General features: G+C 37.2%; 1 protein-coding gene across 2 annotated transcripts in view; it reads left to right on the plus strand.

Annotated features, from left to right (window-relative positions):
• The window catches only part of PBX3 (PBX homeobox 3), a 198,194-nt gene that overhangs the window by 168,687 nt on the left and 7,957 nt on the right, over window positions 1-21,550 (plus strand). The window lies entirely within an intron of this gene.

The following is a 21,550-nucleotide window of genomic DNA, read 5'->3' on the forward strand; positions in this document are numbered from 1 at the left end:
GTTATTTAAGAGAATATGATCTGAGTTTAAGATGATTTCCAGCTCCTATTTTGGCATTACTTTCCATGGAACCTCGCGAGTAATCTTAAATTTATAATTAAGATTTCATTTAAGAGTTATTGTCGTTTTCTTATGATATAGTGGCACATCTTGATTCCTTTTGCTCAGTTTGAAATGGAATATAATTGATTTGGGCTGCCTGCTGTGAAGACATATACTATATAAAACGTTACTATCTGGGTTATGCAGTACTCACTGCCACTTGAAATACTAAGGAACAATATAATATGCTGGGTCAGGCAGGGAAGATGAAATTAAGTGTATTCACTTTGAGTGGGTGTTTTCTAGTCGGAGCCTTCCCCTGAACATTACTAGTGAGAGGACTGGGTTTGTGCCGAACACCAGCTGATGATGCCAGTCCGGTTTTCCCACACTCATAACAGCTCTCTGACAGAATTCACATGTTTGCAGGTTCAGCTTAAATTAAGATGTTTTGTGCTTCTCCTTTTCTTGCTTTTCTTTTTCACTTCTGTAACATACTCACCATTGGAGAGTAACACAGATTACATACGTTTTCGAAAATCAGTATAATCCTAGTTTTTCCATCAATTGCACTAGCATCTTGTGTGTGATGTAGGACTTAATACATGCTTGTGTAATGAAAGAGAGAAGTTTCCTTCGACTGTTTTGAACTAGAGAGATTTTGTCTCTGCTTATAAAAAAGGCTAGGATCTCATTTACCAATAAAAACATAGTTAATTACTATATTAATTTTACTTGTTTTCTATAGAAAAATAGCTTTGTTAGGTTTTGAAAATTTTTTAGTAATTGCTTGAAGTAGAAATAATATAAACATAGATATATTACTCTGTCTAAAAAGCAGATTTTCTGACCTCATTTCACCCAAGTCAGCCTTTCAAATGGAGAATTTCAGCAATCAGTATAAGCATCAGTGTAAATTGTGACAGTTTCCTCCCCTTTTTACCTTTTTCCTGCTTAAAAAAGTTACTTTCCCTTCAACAATTCCCTTCCCCACATTTCTGATGTGAACACAATGCTATCATTTTAACTATTAAAGACATCAGTTGCTACTATTTTAAATTAGTATTCTTTCATTTAAGTTGTGTAGAAGTGAGAGAAGAGAATGTTCCAGACCTGACAGAATAACTACTTTCTAAAGAGAAAAAATAGTGTTTAAAATATACATCATACTAGGTACAATTAAATTTAGACTCCAGAAGTTGTTTACATACAAAGCTAACTTTAGGATATGGAAACCCACTGAAAACAGGCAACTATAGCAATACTATTTTTGCTAGATTTAAAGTATATGAAATTGATTTATTCTTTATTTCTTGAAATACTTAAAAACTGCTCCAAATACTTTATAATTAGGATTAGGTAAGGTATTTTCAGAAGAAAATGTAAGGAGATATCTGTAGTACTTTGAGAATAGGAAAGAATTTCTTTAAAAGGACATAAAATGTGTAAACAACAAAGGAAAAGGTTGATAAATTCAGTGGTAGGATGTTTATCAAAGTACTTAATAAAGACTGTGAAACATCAACATGATACAACCATTTTAGTAAAGATTGGATCAGGCAAGAATTATCAATAGATATTAAATCTAGGAGGAAATTTTTGTGAAGAGCACGGTCTTAAAATGTCTCTCCATAGGCCCTTTATTAGTTACAGGGGAGGTTTTTTTGTTTTTTTGTGGTTTTTTTAAGGCAATTATAGAGTGGAGAAATGGAATAAAACCTTGACTGGGTGATTAGAGTCAACATCATCAAAGAGGGACAAATGGACGTTGTGTGTAGTATTTCATTCCAGAATGTAACCTGAATCTAATCACTAGAAAACATCAGACAAACCCAAAATGAGGAATGTTCTATTAGGGGGAAAAGGTGGGAAGGGAGTAGTGTTCTTTAAAAATGTCCAAGAAAGGCCGTGGAAATGTTCTAGATTAAAGGAGGCTAAAGAGACATGACATGTAAATGCAATGCTTGACTCTCGAGTGGATCCTGTACTAGAAGGGAAAACACCATAGAGGAGTTATTGGCTTAAATTTACTAAAGTAGACTGTAATTTGTAATTGTACTATGTGTACTGCATAACTGTGCTATATACGAGAATATCTCTAGTCTTAGGAAATACACACTGGTTTACTTAGGTAGGGGTAAAGAGCCATGATGTATATGATTTAACCTCAAATGGTTCAGGGGAAGAAAGTGTTTATATATATTATATATATGTTTATGTGTGCATATGTATGTATATAAATACACATATGTACAAACATATATACACACAGAGAGCGAGAGTATGCATGCTTGAGTGCATAAAAATGATAAAACAAATGGGGCAAAATGTTGATAAGAGGCGAATCTGGGTAAAGGGCATACATAGATTTTCTTTATACTTTTTTTATTCCTGCAACTTTTTTTTACAAGTTTGAAATTATTTCAAATAAAAATCTTTTTTAAAATGTGAAGACAACCCACAAACTGTAAGAAGATATTTGTAAGTATATAGCAAGAGAATTAAAATTCAAAATATATAGGGAACTCCTATAAATTAATAAGGAAAAGAGTGGAAAAATAGGCAAAAAACATAAACACAGATTTCATAGCAGAAGAAATTTAAATGGTCAGTTATATGAAAAGATCCTTTTACTTATTCATTATCAGGAAAATGTAATTTACAAACTGTACTAAAATAACATTTACATTTACTGTATAGGCAAAAAATCCTAAGGCTGACCATACCAAGTCTGCACATTATTACTAAGAATATACGGCAGCAGGAACCCTTAAATATTGTTGGTAGAAATGTAAATTGGTACAGCCACGTTGTAAAACTTGTCATTGTCTCATAAATTTGAACATACATATACTCTTTGATCCATAATTTCACCTCTAGATGAAATTGCCCTAGAAAACCTCTTGTCTGTGTATATCAGGAGATGTGTGTAAGAGCATTCATAGTAACATTGTTTGAAATGGCAAAAAAAAAAATTGAAAAAAGCTTGTTGTCCATTGGCTGGGGAAATGGATAAATCCACTGTGGTATAATAACACAATGGATTACTGTATAACAGCGAAAAAAGAAGTATCTACAGCTAAGACACATCAATTTGAGTGAACCCTAGAAACATAACACTAGGTAAAAATTGGGAATTGTAGAATATGTATAATATCAATTTTATGAAGTTCAAAACCAAGCAAACAGCATATTGTTTAGGGGAGATATATATATATATATATATAAAGAAAAGAAAAGGAATTATGAAAAATTCAGTTAATTAGAATGTAATTAGGAAGGGGTTTCAAGGAGTTTCAGTAGTATTGTTGGTAGTATATTTATTAAGTTGACGTAGATTTACAGAGGTTAATTTAATTTCTATGCATTATAAACCTACATAAGCCTAGAAAGTCTGACATGAATGATTAAGTCTAAATAACAGAATTTTTAAACAACATTTTCATTCATTAACAAAAATTTATTGTAATACCTATTATGTGTCAGAGGCTGTGATGGGGTAGAAGAGACATCTGTGAACTTAACAGGCAAAACCCCTTCCCTACCTGCCAGAATTGTGTACATATGTTTAGCAAGAGATATGTATAAGAATATTCTTAGCAACAGTATTCATAATAGCCAAACTAGAAACAGTGAAAAGATCTATCAGTAGGAAACGAGGTAAATAAAAGTGGTATATTTGGAGTATTATATAGCAATAAGAATGAATGAACTAGAGTATGTGTAACTATATAATGCTAAGTGAAAGAATTCTGGCACTTAGTGCATGATTTTATTCATTACGAAGTTCAAAAATAGGCAAAATTAATCGTAGTGTTAGAAATTAGGATAATGGTTACCCTTGAGAGAATAGTGATTGGAAAGGGGAATGTTTCTCAGTCTATATGGTTTATGGTTTCAAGAGTGTGTACACTTTATGGAAATTATTTATCAAGCAAGGTACTTATGATGTGTGCCCCTTTTATATGTGTGTGTATGTATATATATATATATATTTTTTTTTTTTTTCCCACTTGGCTAAAAAGTCTACTTACACAACAACAAATCTGCCCTTATGGAGCTTAGATTTTCCTGGGAGGATACAAACAGATAAAATAGGTTAATGAAATGATAATATAGGAAGTGATAGGTGTTTTAGAGAGAAGTAAAGGAGGGAAGGAGGACAGGGAGGTAAAGGTTGTCATTTTTAACTTAGGGTGGTAAAGAAGGCCCCTCCTGAGAATGTATCTTTTGGTAAAAATCAGAGATGAATGACCAAGCCATGTGGCTAGTTGGTGAAGAACATTCCAGGCAGAGGGAACAGTGAAGTCCAAATGGTACAGGGACCTTATAGCCCATGGTAATAACTTGGCCTTTTACTCTGAGTGACATGGGAAACTGAGGACTGACATGATCTGACTTAAGTTTAACAGGATCACCATGGCAACTGTACTGACAATAGACCATGGAAGACAAGAGGAAGCAGAAACACCAGTTATGATACCACTGCAATAATCCAGGCAGAGGATGCTGGTGGACTGGACCAGGATGTTAGTAGTAGTGGCCATGAGAGGTGGCTGCACTCCAGATAATTGTGAAGGTACAGCTGAGAGTTTACTGTTAGATTAGATGTAGGATGACTCTTAACATTTTTGTCCAGAGCAGTGAAAGTATAGAGTTGTCATTAAGTGTATTGGGGAAGGATTTGGGAGGAACAGGTGTTAGGGAGGAAGCTCAGGAGTTTGGTTTTGGACATATTAAGTTAGTATATACTATGGTTTTTTTAGGTTCACTATACAATATATAAGTAGGAACAGGTAAGTGGAAATTTTATAATTTATTTTAGTCATATTAATTTGTGCTAATATATCATAAATATAAATATCCTTAACATAGAATTATAGACTGAACTCAGAATTTGAAATCTCCAATTTCTTAAGGTTTAGTGTGATTTAGTAAGTTGGAGTTCCCCTTTTACATAATACCCTGAAAATTCACCAAAAAAAGCATTATTCCAAATGTCATAAGCACTGAGAATCATACTTAAATTGTCACATATTCTTAATCAGTGGGGCAGATATTAATATGCTTTTACTTTTTGGAATAGAGCTAACTTGCATTGATTATTCAAGTTAACAAGTCACAAAAAACTCCATTGTTCTCTTGAATTTAAATAACTCTGGCCCTACTTTCTCTGCTAGATGTTTTTAGAATGAAAAATGGTAACTTATTCTTCATAGCTACTGTAACTGAAGTGTACCGTAAAGAAAAGATTGATTTTCTTTTTTAGCAAATGAGAACCTGAAATGACAATTGGCAGCATTAAGATTCATTCATTCATTCATTCATACATTCATCCAACTAACATAGCTTAGAGCTTTTAAAGTGGTGCATAAGACCCACTTTTATAACAGTCTAGTGTGGAAAAAATTATCTAACCCTTACAGATGAGGAGACTGAATTCAGGGAAGTTAAGTAATTTGACAAGAGTCATGGTCTTCGTGAGTGGGAGAGAGCTGGGGGTTCTTACATAGAGGTTCTTGATTAAAAGGAAGAAAATGGATTTTTACTTTTTTCCTGCAAGAGGCAGTGTGATTCCTCAATCCCTGGGGCTGTGGCTCAGAGTCCTGGTTTGTGAGGCACAGGCTGGGGTTCTGTCACTAGGGCTGCATCATTTCCCCCTAAGCTGCTTTAGAGACTCCAGCCTAGTTAGTAGTCTGAGGTCTCCTTACTCATTAAACTACTTATTCCAAAGCAGTGAATATTCAGTAAGCTAATTGAAATTTGTAAGTAAGATTTCCTTATTAAAAAAATCTATTAAAATAAGGAGAAGCCTGTTAAAATAATAATTAGAGCAGAAAAAAAGATGACTATCAAATTACAGTATCTTTCTTAGCTATCCATAAAAGCCTTTTCAGTTACTCTGGCAGTAGACAGAAGGCAGAAGTGGATTTCTACTGTAAGTATGCAATTGGTGAATTGGAGACAAGTTGAAGGAAAATGGCAGCTATTTTGCTAAAGTGGTTCTCTCACACTGTCTTAAAAGAAGGCTGCAGACCCTCTGTTCTATAAAGTCTCTGTGTGTCCTAGTGGAGATGGGACGCCATTAAACAGTGTGCAAAGAACAAAGGAGCAGGTTGTAAAAAGATGAGAGCTTTGAGGATGTTGTAACACCGAGTACGGATGGGACACATCTGCAAGATTTAAAGGAAACAGAGCAAGCCTGAGTTTTTGTTGTTGTCGTTCTCTATAAACCATCAGCACCATGATTAGCATGGTGCCCAAAGCTTGCTCCAGGGATGTCAGGTATTATATTTATTTTAGGGAATCTTTTTTGAGGGAATCTCTAATACTCCTTTGATGTGACACCCAACTAAACATAGAAAGACCATTTCTGGCTTAGATGTAGTGTTTTTTGAGTTTTCCTATACCAAGAAGCTATAATCAGAATGGTCTCTCCGGTTTTTGTCCACTTCACCTCCTTGCCTCTTCCCCTTTGAGTATTCCTGTCAGCCTCTCCTAGTGCCTGACCCTCAGCATTGCATCTCACCTTTCCATTGCTTCGCTTCTGTGGTCAGACCAATAGGCCAATATATCAGTCAGGGTCCCAGCAGAAAACAGATGGCACACTCAGATTAGAATAATTTGGAGAGTTTAATAAAGTAACTGTTTACAGAAGTGTGGGCAGAGTGTAGGGAAAGCACAAAGAATAATGCTACTACTGCTTGATTCTGTTACTACCCTTTGGCTGAAGAGATAAAGGAAGGTTACCAGAACCCAGTCAAGATGTAGAAACTGTGTGGAGAAGGCCAGTAACTGAGACCTTAAGTAAAGGCAATATTACAGTGAGGGAGTCAGGGGAACGGCTACTCCGACCTCACTTTCCTCCCTTCTCATCTCCCATGTCCTTTGGCCAGAAGCCTGAGCTTATATAAGTCAGCCTCTTGGGGCCTAGAGCAAGGTGAGAGTAAATAGGGAGGGGTGGACAGTGGGAATCCAGTGTAGCCTGAAGGGCAAAGACACCAGATCAGAACTGGCTCCGAGTTCAAGCCTCCTGGCTTCTCACTAACATCGGCTTTGTGGTATTCCCCCCTGGGAGATCTGGCATTTTCCAGAGATGCTCTTGGGCTTCCTTTGTCCTTGTCTTTTGGCTTCTCTTCTTCTTTCTTCTGTCAGCTATATGGAGAGCATATTACTTTTCTAAAACAGGTATAGATTTTTGAGAGTAGAAGCTACATACAATATAAGTAAGTTAGTTTGATCCAGCCAAATGTACTTACCAGGATTTTGGGCTCTTTTTCCTAGTTCATGCAACAAGAACTGAGTGCCTACCATGGCCAGGCACTGCATGTAGTACTGTGGCAAACAAAGGTGAATGCAATAATGTTCTTCTCCCTGAGGAGTGTGAAATTTCTTGGAGGAGCCAGACAGATGTGTGGCTACAGGGTACAGATGTTACCCTGGGGGACTGCACTGGTACATACGGCCGCCATTTTGGAATACAGTACAAGGAGGGGTTTACTTTTCTGCTGAGAGGATTAGAAAAGTACCCCCAAATTATTAGCTCTGTGACCTTGTGAGGTTATTTAACCTCACTGTGCCTCATTTCCTTGTATGTATAATTTGAATAAAAATAACCAGTACTTCATAAGATTATGGGCATTTCAGTGAGAAGATATGTAAAGCACCTAGCAGAGTGCCTATCAAAGAGTAAGGAAAAATATGATGATAGTTATTATTATGCTGTTTCTTCTGCCTGGAATGGTCTAACCCTGTACCCCCTACACACATGTATAGACATTTTACTAGTTACTGCTCTTTCAAAGCTCACTTCAAATATCAGTTCTTAAAGAAAGCTTTCCTTGAACTTCCAGTTCATATTCTCCATTATATAGTCTCATAGCTTCTTGTACTTTTCCTTGGTAACACTTACCACAGTCATAACTGAATAATGAATTGTTTAATGCTGTTTCCCTGACAGGTGGTGAGTTCCATTTTGATTGAGACTGTGGTCTTATTCAGCACTATATTCTTAATGCCTAGCAGAATATCCAGCACATCAACACTCAATTAGTATTTGTTGAAGAAATGATTTAGAAAGTCAAGCTGGAGCCCGATTGGGGAAGGTCTGCAATTAGATGTGAGATGTTTGAGGTTGTCAGACATCAGTTATGAAGTTGAGCAGTTTAGTTTTGCATTAGTTAATTAATTTATTCAATAATATTCATTCAGTGAGTTATTTCTGGTCACTGTGCTGCATATAACAGTGAATACAATAGAGATTCTGTCCTTGTGGAGTTTACATTCTAATGAGGAGAGGATAATTAATTAAGATATATATACACACACAGATAAAAATAATACATAATTATATATATCATATATCTTATATTTTAATTGTAAACAATAACATCTAATTATATATATTATGCCATATAGTAATAAGTGCTATGAAATAGAATAAAGATAATACAGATTTCTAGGTTGGGGTGGTGTGATCAGATTTATGAAAGATAAATCTAGCACCAGTGTGTAAGGTCTATTAGAAGGGGAAAATACTAGAATGAGAGTGACTACATGGGAGATTAGTGGCGTAAGTTAGGAAAGAGGTGGTGAGGATTCAAATTAAGCCACTGAAAGTGGAAAACAGAGATAGATTTTAAAAGTATTTTGGAGGTAGAACTGATGTTTTACACATTGGGTTAACAATTAGATATGGATATGAGAAAGGAAGAAGTAAAGAGTGACAGAGGATAGAGGAGGTTTTTAGCCTAGATAATTGAAGATGGTGATATTACTAGCTGATGTAGGAAACACATGAGGAAATGCTGATTTGATAGAGGGGAGATTAAAGATTTATGATAGTTATCCCAGATTTGCATTGCCATCATTTCCCAGTTGGGAAATGTTCAGTTTGGAAATGTAACATGAATTACACCCTAGTAGCAGGGTGCATTTGGAAGTGCATAGACACTCACAGAGACTATAAGTCTGCTTCAGAATACCTTAGTCCTTGAATTGGATTGCTAGTACTTACAGGTGCCTGGACAAAGCAAATAGTGTGTGTGTGTGTGTGTGTGTGTGTTTGTGTGTGTATGGGGAGAGAGATAGCATCATTCTAGGCTTCAAGTTGTTTCTATAAACAAAGCAAATACATATAAACAAAGAAAAACATTGAGGACACAATTGGGAAAAAAAAAGATGAACAAGAAGACATAACAACATATCCTGAAACCAGCAGATAAAACAGACAATAGAAACAGATCCATAGAACTATAGAAAAGAAAAGGATCTGGTATGGACTGTAAAATAACTATGCTTTATATATCCAAGGAAATAAAAAGCAAAATGGAGAATTTTTTCAGAGAGCCAGAAACCATAAAAAAGGTCATATGAAAGTTGTAGAACCAAAAATTCAGTAACCAAAGTTAAGAATTCAGTGTTTGGATTTAAAATCAGGTTAAACATAACTGAAGGGAGAATTAGTGAACTGGAAGATGGGTTGTAAGAAAATAACCATCTGAAGAATGGAGAGATAGTAGGATAGAAAATCAGGAGACAGAGTAGGGGACTTTGAGAATACAGTAAGAAGTCTAAAATAAATGTTATTGTAGTCCCAGAAGCAAACCTAATAGTAGGTCAGAAGCAATATTTGAAATGTAAAGGCTGATAACTTTCCAAAACCGATGAAAGATTCTAAGCGTTATATTTACAAAAAACTATAGTCCCAAAAGAGGATGAATAAATAGGGAATCCACACTGAACACAGTCAAAAGCAACTAAAGGGAAAAATAATATTGGCTTCAAAGGAGTAGTAATTAGGCTGACCACTGAATTCTTAATGAAAACAATAAAACCATAATACAATAGAATGATCTCTTTAAAGAAATGAAGTAAATTCATTGTCAACCTAGAATTCTGTATTGTCAAAAATGATCTTTGATAGTGGAGGTGAAATGAAGACATTTTCAAGAAAAAAAAAATTGAGAGAATTTGTCTCATTTTCTCTCTAAAGGGAATAGAAAAAAATGCTCTTCAGGCAGAGTAAAAAGATTCCAGATAGAAGGTGGGTGATGCAGGAAGGAGTGGAAAAGCACAGAAAAGGGTAAATGTGTCTGTGAGTGACTATTGATTGTTTAGAATAATAATAATAATAATAATAATAATAATAATAATAATAATAATTATTAATAATAATGTCCTATTTTGTTATAATATGTATAGAATTACAATACACAACAATTACGCCTTTTAAATTAATGAGAGGAGGGTAAATATTCTAATGCTCTTGCATATTCTGCAAAAGATAGTAGAAGTACCAATTAATGCTAGACTTTGACAGTCAAGAATGTATAATCTCTAGAGTAATCCCTTAAAGAAAACTGAAAGAGTGTATAACTTCCAAACTAATAAAGGAGGAAATATGGAATGATTTTTGAAAATAGCAATCTAAAAAGGAGAGGAAAAAAAGAACTCAGTAAGTGGGACAAATAGGAAGCACTTAGTAAGATGATAGGTTTAAACCCAAACATATCAATAACTACATTAAATGTAAATGAACTGAATACTCTAATAGGCAAATATTGTCAAATAAGATACAAAAATGAAACCCAATTTCTTGTGTTCTCTAATAGACATATCTAAAACATAAGGACACAGAAAGAATGAACATAACAGTATGGGAAAAAATACAACATGCAAATAATAACCAAAAGAAAGTTGGTGTTTCTCTATTAATATCAGATAAAGCATACTTCAAGGCCAAACATTTTGCTACAATAAAGAGAGACACTAAATATTAATGACACAGCAGTTCTATATTTGTATGTACTTAATAGCAGGAGCTCAAAAAACATAAAGCTTACAAAAAAAACTTACAAAATTTAAAAGAAAAATAGATAAATCTAAAATCACTATAGGAGATTTTCACACCTTTCTATAACAGAAGAAAACACATACATATATGCATACATGTGCACGCACACACACACATAACAGAAAGTCAATAAGGACATACAGCAGTGCTTCTCAAACTTTGGCATGCATAAGAATGATCTGGAGTGCTTGTTGGAATACAGATTCCTGAAATCTATTCTCAAAGGTTCTACACTGGGGCCTGACAATTTGAAGCTCCCAGATAATGCTGACGCTAATGGTTCTGCAACCACACTGAGCAGCACAGACATAAAGGATTTAAACACCATGATTAGCAAATGACCTAATAGACATATATAGATACTGTACCCAGCAACTGAGTACATGTTCTTTTTAAGCACTTGCAGAACATTTTGAAAGTTTAACTATATTCTGGGCCATAAAGTACCTCTCAGTAAATTTTAAATAATTTAATACATAGAGTTTGTTTTCTGAGTACAGTGGAATTAAACTAAAAACCAGTAACAAAAAGGTAAGTAGAAATCCCCATATGTTTGAAAATAATGCAGTTATTTGTTAATAACTCATGGGTTAATGAAGCCACTTTGGAAATTAGAAAATATTGTAACTGAATGATAATGAAAATACACGTATCAAAATTCATGGGGTACAGCTAGAGCCACGCTTAAAAGGAGATTTATAGCTTTAAACATTTATATGTTTGTGTGTGTGTGTGTGTGTGCGTGCGCGCATTATATATACATATAGTAAGAGAGAAGGCTGGAAATCAGTGAGTTCAGGGTCCATCTCAAGGTATTAAAGGACAGTAAATTAAACCCCCCAAAATGGAAGGAAGGAAATAATAAAAAGTAGAGTAATTAATGAAATTTAAGAAAAAACAATAGAATGTAACAAAACCAAAGTTGTTTCTTTCAAAATCTCCCTTCTATCTCAGACTCTTAGTCTCACTCCCCAAAGGTGATTCACAATGTCTTATACATTCTTTGTAAAATATTTCTTAATATACCTATTCATTTCAAATACTCCTTCTGAACCATACTATATACACTACCTCTTCTTCCTTTCTTCCTTCCTTCTTTCCTTTTTTCCTCCCTTTTTCTTTGTGCCTCAGTTTTCTCATCCATAATTAAGGGGAAATACTAGAACCCACCTCACTGGATTGTAATGAGGATTTATTGAGTTAATATGTGTAGAGTACTGAGAATAGTACCTGGCATTTAAGACGCCCTATAGACATGTTACAGCTGTTGTTACAAGAAGACATGTGCTCATGGACAAAGAGGGTGAGGGTAAGATTGAATTTGGGAGGTTGGAGGTGATGGAAAGAGTGAGGGACCGTTTTGGGAAAACACAGTGCCTGCTGGGTACTCTTTAAATGTGTGTGAAATGAACGCTCTGGCCAGAGATGAGTCAAAAGGCAGAGCCAGCCTGGACGTGTGACTTGCCCTAGTGAAGACTGGAGCCCAGGAGTGGAAGTAGGTAAAAGAACTAATTGAATTATACCCACTGAGACCTTGTCAGGTGACTGGGTCAAAAAATCAAGGGAGAGAAGTTTTCAAATGCTAGTATAAATAGTTTTTTTTTCTCCCTCTTGACTTCCTGAAGTTAGAAATTTAGACCATTGCCCTGCAGGTAGACCAGCTTCTTTACCAAAACTAAGTTTTGTTACTTGTGTTCCACAGAGGCAGTGGTACTTTCGTTTCATATCACTTATTTTGAGAAATTGAGGTATTAACTCCAGATGACTGACTGTACATTCAGTGTAGGAAGGTAGAGAAACAGTCTCCACTCTACCACTGTTAAGTAGCAATGTGACATTGAACAAATTATTTAACCCGAATTTCCCATTTGGGGGCTTGTAAAATTAGGATAATGATAATTTCTTCAGAGATTTGAGGCATAAAAGATATCATATATGTAGCCTTCCTAGTACAGGGCCTGGAATATCATGAGTGCTCAATAGATGCTAATTTGTCATGCATTCCATCAGTTTTCTTGCTGAGTGTGTTGTATATGCAGAGCCTTGTAAAGTTTCCAGAAGAAAGAGGGAACAGATGCTCTGAGCACCTGCAAACAAGTATGCTAGAAGCCACCTGTCCCTGGGTTTTCACAACCTCCATAAAGATGAGGCACAGGTCAGGATGGTGAGTGGGGTTGTGTCTATTCTGTCTCTGAGTAGACCTGGGTGTAGTCTTTACTGTAAAAATGCATGTGATTCATTTTTAGTGAGAATTGATTATGTATATTGGAGGGGTAGGATACCTTCTGAGGATAGGAACTCCTATTTTAAATAAATTCAGTGTAATTTTCTAGATTATTCTTTAAAAAGAAAGGAAAACTGGGGTGTGTATTTGGTAGGAAATGGTATCGAATAAATAAGGGTTCCCATGAAACAAAAGGCTTGTCTATAGGATTTCTTTACATAAGACACTGACTATGATGCATTCAGTTACAGGAATTAGATTTTTTTAACAGCAACATTATTTATAGTTGCCAAGATATGGAAGCATCCTAAGTGCACATCAATAGTTGAATAGGTCATGAAGATGCAGCATACATGTATGTAATGGAATACAACTCACCTGCGAGAAAGAAGGATACTTTGCCATTTGCGGCCCTTCATTCACTTTTTTATTCACTTCAAAAACCAGAATTTTATAACCAGCATAAACATTTTATAGGAATTAGATTTACAGGAAGCTTATTTGAACAGAAAATCTGGCCCATTGCTGTTTAAAGAGTGCTCTTGAGTTTTAATTCTGGGATGTTGGTGTGTTGACTTGGGAGATGGCTCCACCTTTCAGTGTAGCTGCTGGGAGGCAGTTTCACAGTTGTGATGTTGGTGTTTCGGAATCTGTCAAAGACACTTTCCACGAAGGCTGAAGAATCTATATTCAGTTGTACACCCAGCACATTTTTTTTAAATGAGAGAAGTAATTTTAAAGAAAAGAAATCTTTAACTGAAAACATTGTCTGAGGTAATTTAGAACCACCCCTCAGCACGTGTTTTAGGGAGATGAACGGTGTCATCTGTTCTGTATGTGCTGTGGCCGCGAGGCTGACGTTTTATATACTTTTGCAGATGAGGCTCTTTGTGAATGTCACGAGCAGTTATCAGTCTATCATGCACAGAGTGGAAAGGGCAAAGCCAAACTGTAAGGGTGTCAGTACATTATGGCAATAAAATTTTTCACAGCCTCAAATAAAAAAAAATACAGTACTTGACAAGTGAATCTGTTTTAAATTATTTCAGATACTATGGAAACTGAATTTCTGTTTGCTCAGTTCTCCCATTAGAAGTGGATTGTATTTCAAAAGTTGGTTTTCAAGTCAGTTGTTCAGAATTTGGAACTTATTTTCTAAAAAGGAAAAAAATATGGTTTGGATTCTTGGGCTCACTTTTAACCATAAAGGAGCTGAAATATTTTACATTGAAAAAGTAGAATGTGGTTTGGTAGCCCTAGTCATTTAATACAAAGGAAAATAAATAAAATTGAATAAATAATTTTTTTAATTTTATAAAAAATATTCAGAAAAAACAGGTCTTATTAGAGAAAGTATAGTGGAAAAAGCACAGGAAAGGCTATATAAACTCAGGCAAGCTACATAAACTTTCTGCCCTCAGTTTTTACATCAGTTAAGCTAGTCTTTGTTAAGCTCAATGAGATAATACTGTGAAGTTCCTGGTAAAATTTCTGGCTCTAGATGAACTCTCCATAAATGGCTGCTGTTAGCAATAGAGGTACAGGTAGGATCCAGACCCAGGTTTCCTACAAATTCTAGGTCCAGTGCCTTGTCCTGCAGGTGGCTGTGTTGGGGCAGGGGTGAGGAGGGACAAGGAGGCATGGGTAACACTGTCAGCAGTTTGTGCAGAACAGCAGCCCAGCAGCCCAGCAGCCCAGCAGGGGTGTGGCAGGCAGGAGCTCTTGGTCAGGTGTTACCCTCCTGGTAGGGAGTTCATCGTGCTCAGCTGTGCAGGGGCGCACCCTCCTCGCCCTTCTTACTGCTGCCTGTTCTCTACTGGCAGAACCCTGCCATCGCTGGAAGCATGGACTAGCTCTCCCAGAGTTCTCCCAAACTCCTGTGGAAAGGTGATCTGACCTTAGTGGCGACGGGAAGCAAGTGTAGCCTGTAGAGGGTTTTGTTGTTGCTGCTCTTTTTGCTTGTTTAAAGAAGAGGGAGAGCTAACATTTACTGAGTGCCTAGTACATCCCAGGCACAGTCCTGTGCCTTTTAACATGTTATCTCATTTACTGTTCACGACAGCCCTGTGAGGAGAAAACATCGTTATCCTGTCTTGTAGACCAGGAAAGGAGAACTTAGATGATGTGACTGGACTAAGGTAACACAGCTAGGAAATCACAGAGCGGGGACTCACACTCTGATCTGTCTGGTTCTCAAGTGCCCTCTGGGTTCTCAAGGGCGTGCACACATGTGGTTATCTACAGTGTGGCCAGCCTTTCTGTCCTTACGTAAGCTTTGCTGGATGTGCACCCTTGGGAAGGAGAGGAGTGGAATGAGATTTAGTTTATTAATACCATTAACTTTAAAAATTGAACAGTATCTGGCTTCCATTCCTCATTTCAAATTGAATCACATAATGGGGATGAAAACATATTGATTAGAGAGAAACTATTTATTAGAGATAAAATTGTTTACCATGTAAATATGCTTCATGTTCCATTATACACGACTTGGCATTTCAACATTTCATAATCTGTTGCATTTAATTAGGCACAGTACATAAAGCATGCATCACAAGTAAACACAGGAAACACAATGGCAAATTTTTCTAAGATTTGTGCTTCATAAATTTTCAGTTTGCTGATTTCAGTAATGAAGTTTTAGTGTCAGCTGCTGCTCTTCCAAACAAGTGCCCATCCTCTCCCTAACATATTTTATGCAAGGAAGCAAAGCTAAGGATGAACTCTTAAGTTCTGCACTTCTGCTTCTTGAAGATTAAGTCGTTAAGTAATAATTTTTCTCTTTTATTAAACATTGTTATTAAAATGATAAATAAATGTAGTGATAGAATTTGAAATGTAAGATACAATTAATGCTAATTAATAAATTGGCTTTCAGTGACTGTAGAGACATTGTAGATGGTTTAGCTTTTTAATTTGAACACGGCATTTTTCTTAAAGGCAAAGCAATCTGGGAAACTTTAATGGCCTGAGATTTACAAAGCGTCTGATTTTAATTATCTCAGAAATTCTCAGACCTGCCAACCCTGTCCTTCAGATAGAATACAGGAATGGGATTGTTGATTCCTGTAGCTGTGTGGGCCAGCACAGTGCCTGGCACTTACACTCTTCAAGATTATTCAACTACCTCTAAATGATTTTTTTAGAAAGCATATTGGTTACTTTTTTCATTGAAAATTACATTTTTCTTTTTTTTAAAGTAACTTCTGACTTTAAAAAACCCCAATACTTGCTTATCTGAAATCAATTTGGATAATACTTGAAAACACAAAAACCCCCCACAAAATTAGAAGTTACTTATAAACCCTCTCTAAAAGATAATCACATGTTGGTATGTGGGTCCTCGGCCTTTTTCCGTATACATATATGTATGTTCGCATGTGCACACCCATGTGTGTCTATGTGTGAGTATTTTTACCATCTCCCCACAGAATTCTCATGCTGTGTACAAAGGAAAAAACCCCTTTCCTCCTCTTTACAATATATTGTGACTATTTGCCCCATGTCAATAAATATTTTTCATCAACATGATTTTTAATCAGTGATCATATTCCATTATACAGATGTGCTATAAATTCTTTCTCTTAAATTTTCTTCTCTTGCTTATACGTAGGAATGTAGTGAATCTCTTTGCACATATATCTCTAAATATTTCCTCAAGATGAGTTCTTAGTAATGCTTAGTCAAAGGGTATGTATATATCCATATTTGCTGGCTTACTCTCCAGAAAGTTTATGCTAAATTATAAGTAAACTATATCTACCCCTTTAGGTTTATTTCTTTGAGTGTTTTTGATTTCCTGAAGCTGACAAATTTGTTCTTTGTTGAGCTCCAAAATGTCATTGTGACCCAAAGAAGTGATTGCCCGAATGAGCCTTGTTTTTATAGCTGAAGGTATGTACTACATACACCCCTGCCAAAGAGCTCCCATGTGTTCTCAGACAAAGAAGTTAAAATGCAGCCAGAATTAGCCTGCTCACTTAGGGCAGCAGTCTTGAACTAAGGTGCACGTGCTTCACAAAGTAGTGGAAGGTTTTCCAGCAGGTACAGGGGTGTTCATGGTTTTAAGGTGTTCACTGGCCAGCTTTCTGTGTGTGTGTATATTTCTGTCTACTCCTTCCTGAAGTCCATGTGCCTCAGCTGCTGTGGTGGTAGCGCACGTTCTTGGCCTTTCCCCTCTTCCCCTTTTCCACTTGCCCTTTTTCCATTTTATGAAACGGATACTCCGACCCCATACAATGGCCCATTGCCCCAAATGTGAGATCTTCTCTGGTTCCCAACAAAGAACTATGGGAAATATTCGTGCTAACCAAACTTGCTTCACTCAGCACTTTAATAACCCAACACGCCCCTGATTAATAAATGTTTGTGTGATAAAACCTTACTTTTGATGGTCAAAATAAGTGTTATTATTTATCAGAATAAATATTTGTATTGCTTGGATTAATTTTAGACTAACTGTAATGCTAGTTTAATCCAGAAGAATATATTAAACATGTAGAGCCCTATAATTACAGGAAATAAAGAGTTTAAAAATTTTAACTTCCTCATATTTCTTTTGTAGAGCATAAAAGTATATCGCATTGGGATGATATGGGAACCGTCCCCATTGTACTTCCCAGAAATCTCAGGCTCAGTCTCAGGCTTCCCCTTGCCTGGCGCACTCTCCCCTTTCCTGTTCCTTAGCCGGGGCCTGCCTGTCCTTAGATGCTCTTGCCTCAGGTGCCCGTCCCCTGGTACCCACACCTCCTCCCACTCGCACTGCTCCCTCATTCTCCACAATGGAATGTTCCTCACTTGTTAGGCCTCCACTCAGATGTCACCTTTTCCAGAAACACTCCTTGATTCCCCTTTTCTCTTTTCCTTTAGAATGGTTTCTTCTTCCTCTTTCACTGTAAAAGAGGGGTTCCAAAGTTAAGAAGGGAAGTTAAGTTAGAGAGTAGAATAAGTCTCTGGTGACAGTGATAGCTAATAGTTATCAGGTAATCACTATAGCACGCAGCATTTCTATGAGGAAGATATTACTATTCTTGTTATTATTTTCATTGTATATGAGAGAAGACGCTAAAGTAACAAAAAAACCTGCCCAGGGTCACTCATAGTAAATGGCAGAGTGTGGATTTGAAACCCAGACCCTGAATCATAAGCATTTACTCATCATACAGTTCTATCCGCATCTGATGTATCTACTCAGAACTGATTCTGAGTCAAAGCTTCTGAGTACCTTTTTGAAAAAGGTAAAAAAAAAAAAAAAGTGATACAAAAATTGAATTTAGTTGTATTATTTGGAAAACATTTTTACTTTTCCCCAGCCTTATTGAGGTATAATTGAAATGTAACATTGTGTAAGTTTAAGGTGTACAATTGTGTTGATATGATACATTTGAAAATTGAAAAATGATTACCACCAGTGTTAGCTGCCACCTCCATCCCATCCCATAGTTACCATTTCTTTTTCCTGGTGAGAACATTTAAGATGTACCCTCTTGGCAACATTCAAGTATATGGCACAGTATTATTAGCTGTAATCAACCCCTGGTAACCACCACTCTACGCTGTTTCTCTGAGTTTGTCTTTTTTAGATTCCACGTTTTTAAACATTTTACTTTTTAAGAGCAGTTGGCAGTCTGCAGCTGAATTGAGTCCGAGGAAATACAACACTGTAGTAAATTGGAGAGAACAGGAGCCTTTCCAGCCACTTCTTGGCCTTGCAGAAGGGCCCCGGAAAGTCAGCGGCCAGGGGAATGTTCGCTCGTCATTCCCCTGATTGCCGAAGGCTTACAGTCTGGAGCTGGTGGCAGTGAACATCAGTAGGAGGAGGAGAGTACTTGTGATTTTATTCCCTTTTTTAATTGATCTTAAAATTCTTGCCTGGCCCTTTGCCTTCTGCACAGTCCAGAGTCATGAATCCTTGATATGTGGCTCAAAAGAGAAGCACAGGACAGGGTATTCCCTTTCTCTCCACCAATTTCATGCCTGTGTTTCTATTCTGGGACCAACATACAGACCGTTCCAGTTCAGAGACAGAACAGGCTCTGCCCTCGTAGTGCCAGTGTAGACAGCCTGGCTCCTCTGCGAGCCCTGTGTAGGAGGGGGCCGCCTGTGCTCTGTCGCTTTTGGTGCTGGGTGACTTTTGCAACTAATTGTATCCATCTGTTTTTAAAAGGTGAAAAAAATTCCTGAACTAAGTTGTCGATTTATACATTAATTACACTGATCTCAGTTGCAGCAGTGTGGTCTTAATAGCTGATTGCTGCAATACCCAAATCTGTGATATCAGAATGTGACGTGCATATTTTAATTTGAGAAATAGTTTAACATTTTTAGATACTCATTTAGATGTGGTTATGCAGGTTAAACATAACGTATGATCACTGCTTCTTTCATTGCTTCCAATTAAACCTTGCTTGTTAGTTTAACCTCTAGGTAATCCCATCAAACAATTGATGTCAAGGAAACACTGCCCACAGTAGCTTCAGATGAGTGGCCATTAATTTTAATTGCCTTGATATTAAAGATTAAGAAGTATTGGGACTAGCAGAATAGAAACGATCTGATGTCAAGCAAATCCACTTGCTAAAGCTTCCCCAGGCTGCTGGTGATATTAAAATTTTACTGTGAGAATTAAATAAACCTCTATTAGTGATGACTGTTGTTTGATTGGTCCAGGGGTATGCATAAACACAGGATTCTTACATATCTGGAGATGAGACCTTCGATGGTACAGAGATTCCTCAATTATGAAACTGTTAATAAAGCTGTAATCTGATTTTCCAGGCTAGGTTTCATTAATGTATTATAGCTTCTCTGATTGTCAAGGTAATATTAACTACAAAGTACAGAATCCAACCGAGAATTGTTTAGAAGAAAAGAATTCTAAGATGGGCCTTTGTTGCTAAATTCAGAGTTGGGGAATTTTCATTAATTATACTTAAGAAATGCCAAATTCCCTCTCAACCAGGAATATCTCCCTTTGCACTATAGATATATTCAATATTTAACTCTTTCAAAGGCCTGACAGCCTGAATCAGGCAGGCTAGAGAGATACTATATCTTGAAGGAGGTTTTTGTGAACCAGCTCTCTATGTCTGTCTCTTTAGCCGAGGATGTGCTTGTGAAAGGTGATGGGGGTCTACGAGAACTCGCCTTGACAAACAGCCTGAGTGACCACCTTTAGGGTCATTTTGCAGTCTTAATTCAGAACTTTTGTTTTCAGAGTCATATGATTCTGGTATGGAAATGGATCTTAATATTCACTGGGGCTGCCTTCTCCTGGTGCACAAGTCCCTCCCAGAGCATCTTCCTCCACCCTGTTGGGGGCCTGGGCTCCACATCAGCGTCGTCTCGGCTTCTCCCTCTCCCGTGACCTCTGCAGTGAGGCAGTGGCCAATTCTGCCTATTCCTCCTCCATGACATCCGCCCTTCCCACAACTCCTGCTCTGCCCGGCTCGGGCCCTCACTGCCTCCTCATCGGTGTACTCTCCCGACTCTTCCTCCCACTACCACGTCCTGTACAGTTATCATGCGCACCTGCCCCAAGCATTTGGGGCTCAAAGATGGGAGGGCAGAGAAAGCCAGTGGCAGGGTGGACTCAGGTCCCTTAGGGCTGTTTGAGAGCGTAATAATGTGACAGTGTAGACACTGGAACTGAGACCAATGAGTGGAAATGGAAAGGAACCAGATCTTGGTTCTGGATGGAGAGCTGTATATCCATCAGAACTATCTACAGTGGAATCAGGGACTTTGTGACATGGTGAGTACATCTCTGGTGGCAGAGATGTCATGAACACAAAGAGAAAACAGAGAAGGAGGCACAGGTTTAAAGGACATATGAATTCCATTTCAGACCTATTGAGTTGCAACTTGTGACAGAACATTTATAAGGAACGTCTTAAAAAATGAGAACTGAAATTCTTCATAGAAGTTAGGGATAGAGATGGAAATCTGGGAGTCACTCACAGAGACGATAACTGAAGTCTTCAATGGAGATCAGATTGCTCAGGAAGAAAGAAGAGGGCCGAGTGCTGAGTCTTGGAGAAACACACAAACAAACACACACACACACACACCCTGGTGTGTCAGGGAAGGAGGAGAAGCAGGAGCATAATGTCACAGAAACCATGCAAACAAAGTGCTTTCAGAAGGAGGGGTGGTGATTACAGGTATCAGACACTGCTTAGAGAAGGCCATTGGATTTGGGGCAGGTGTGATACCTGTGTGACCATCTCAGTCAGCCACCTACCCTTGAGATTGTGACAATTACGTGAGAAAACGTAGGCAAAGGGCTCTGCGTAATGCTCGGTGCACGGAGATGCTCGTTAAATAATTACTATAGCCACTACTGTTTGAAATGAAGGAAGAAAGGGACACGCCTCATCCTTCACGGGGGAGAATAATGGTGAAACAGAAACGGCTCGGAAGGCCTGATC

This window comes from Camelus dromedarius, chromosome 10 (assembly GCF_036321535.1).
Source record: "Camelus dromedarius isolate mCamDro1 chromosome 10, mCamDro1.pat, whole genome shotgun sequence".
Lineage (NCBI taxonomy): Eukaryota > Metazoa > Chordata > Mammalia > Artiodactyla > Camelidae > Camelus > Camelus dromedarius.